This window comes from Benincasa hispida, chromosome 12 (genome assembly GCF_009727055.1).
Source record: "Benincasa hispida cultivar B227 chromosome 12, ASM972705v1, whole genome shotgun sequence".
NCBI classification, from domain to species: domain Eukaryota; kingdom Viridiplantae; phylum Streptophyta; class Magnoliopsida; order Cucurbitales; family Cucurbitaceae; genus Benincasa; species Benincasa hispida.
Window position 1 is genome coordinate 64,571,806 of NC_052360.1, and position 2,525 is coordinate 64,574,330.

The 2,525-nt window shown below is 40.7% G+C and overlaps 1 long non-coding RNA gene across 2 annotated transcripts; it reads right to left on the reverse strand.

Moving 5' to 3' along the window:
- Nucleotides 1-345: 345 nt before the first annotated feature.
- On the reverse strand, nt 346-2,205 carry LOC120092469. 2 transcript variants are annotated; one of them, XR_005486043.1, is made up of 5 exons: nt 1,746-2,205; nt 1,549-1,655; nt 1,407-1,461; nt 1,252-1,310; nt 346-987 (listed from the first exon to the last, which is right to left on the reverse strand). It is a non-coding gene; the product is annotated as an uncharacterized LOC120092469 (long non-coding RNA). The 2 variants fall into 2 exon arrangements; XR_005486042.1 differs by having other exon boundaries at nt 346-1,310; nt 1,746-2,202.
- Between the last annotated feature and the right edge of the window lie 320 nt (nt 2,206-2,525).

Sequence of the window (2,525 nt, forward strand, 5' to 3'; positions counted from 1 at the left end):
GATGGTCAACCACATGCTTGTATCTCTATAACGTATGGTTGCGTTAAGCATAAGATTATTCCTATCTCAAGGAACACCACTTACTTTGCTTAGTGAATTATACTACTTACCCTCACGGGCAGTTGGTTGTAGCTACTTAACTCATAGACAAGCATTGCGATAGCCTCGCACTAAGCAAAGAGGATTGACTCACTATACTCACGCAACGCACACCTCTCGGTGGTTTGTTACATGCTTCATATCTCCATGTCGCATGATTGAGCATGCGATAACTCTTGCAATCTACACTTAACTCACTGCGATGGAAGTAAAAGATGATAAAGAAAGAAAATGATGAAAATGGCGTTGAAGGAACTAAAGAGATGCATTGATTACAAAATGTATTAATGTCTTAAGCTAAAATGTAATATAATACAGAGGTAAGGTGAGAGGTGGAGGGCTCGATGTTGGCAATCTATTGCTTCCATCAGATGTGTGTTAAGGCTGTCAGTGGTACCATGGATGGGCAGTGGAGTAATCTCTTTCGAGCTCTATTCCGATGAAGCTCCGATCGTCAATCGGAAAGGGTTGTAGAAGTGAAAAACTCTCAGAGAATTTCTTGTTGATGCTCTCGTCTGTGACTGCAGGAATCTGCCCAATGAAGGATTCCCGGATGCTTTTAATTTGGGCTCAAAAGCTCTATTTATAGAGCTCAAACGCCGATAACATTGGTAATCCTGCTCTGATTAGCCACCATCACTGGTGTGGTAGGTAAGAATGTCAGCGTTGCATCATAGTCAATGATCAGGAAGCACGTCAGAATATTTGTTGTACGATTTCAGAAATCTCGAGGCATGCGTTCATATTCGTTCCTCATGAAGGATCAACGCATTCTACCTACTCTTTGCAATCATACTTCTATCATGGTTATCACTTTGTAGTTGCGGAATTTCGTGCGACGAACATGTCTTCATAAAGGTCAACGTATGCTCTTGATTCCTGTGACAACTACAAAATAGATATTTTGACGCAAAATAACGCATTATATAAGGTTAGCAAGGATTTTCAGTGTTGATTGACGCAAACTCATTTTTCCACATGAATCCTTAGCATTATTGACGCATATTTTGCTTATCAACCTTCATAATTCTAAGCAAAAAGCAGCAATAGCTTGTATTTTCCAAGCTATCAGTCAGTCATGCTATCATTCTGTCATAATATCATACATCTAGTGCATGGCCCATGGGCAGTTCCAGTAGTAAGATTATTTACCTCTAATTCAGCCCAAAATTAGTTCAAGCGAAGAAACTCCTGGCTAGCTCCCCACAAACCTTAAATTAGATCATAGAACACGAATCAAAATCACTCTTAACTTTTAAGCCCAAGTCCAACCAACCAATCATTCCAAACTTACCAAAACGACTTACCCAAAAATTAAGCTAAATCCAAATCCGCTTTATTAATTCACCAATAGACTCCAACCTATGCATAAGTCACAATTAAAAATCATATAACCAAATTCCAGCAATAACAATCAACCAAAAAGGGTTTCAAAACCTTCGTACTCACTAAAATCCTTCGAAACAACTTCAAATCTGCTGGAAAACGACTTATGACACACCAAAAAAACCTTCAACCCCGTCGGACAGTATCTCAAAACCTTCAAATCTCCAAATCTAGAATCCAGCCATAATGAGTAAATTAAAAATCCAAACCAAAATCAAGCGGTTAACCAAAAGAGTTAACCAATATGCCAAACAACTTACCCACCCACAGAACCAGCAACAATCGATGGCGGTAGAGGCGGGGCGACCAGCTAGGGAGATCGACGCACAGAGTTCTGCGGCTGGGCGACTCGGCTTCGCGAGTGGGAGGCGGATCTGGTGTGGTGTGGCTGGCGAACGAGCGGCGCCCTCGGCTGGGTGGGCCACAATAGCGAACGAAGGATGGCGGCTCGGGCGTGCTCGCGAACGGAAACGCGAGGAGGCGCGGGGCTTCAACGGACGATTGTCTTTCAATCTGGGCAGCGCTGACTGAGGCACAAGGAGGTCGACGCGACTAGATTTGCAATGGAACCAAGCGGATTAAGCGACAGCGTAAATGAGGGCGGCTATTGAACGGTGAGCGACTGAGGCGGCGCGAAGAAAAAGCAAGGGGGAGGGGGTGAAGAGAGAAGAAAAAAATAAAAAAAAACCCATAAATCTTTATTTTATTTTATTCTATTTATCTTATTTTGTATTGTCAAATCCTTTTCCTCCCATGAGTCTCAAAACCCATAAATCTCAAAACTAATCCTTTCCCTTCAAATTTTGAAATTAATTCTCCACATTAATTCCAAATTAAGATTTGGGTGACATAAAAGTCCAACTTTTTCACAATTTCTCTCTGGTTAGCGAGTTAAATTGAAACATTCCTTTATCAGTAATTAAATCTTAGTAATCCAATTAAATTTTCAAAAATGTTATTGAATACAAAGTACTGAAATTATACTACGAACAAAAATTCGGGATGTTACATATTTAAATCAAAACCTAACTCAAATCAAG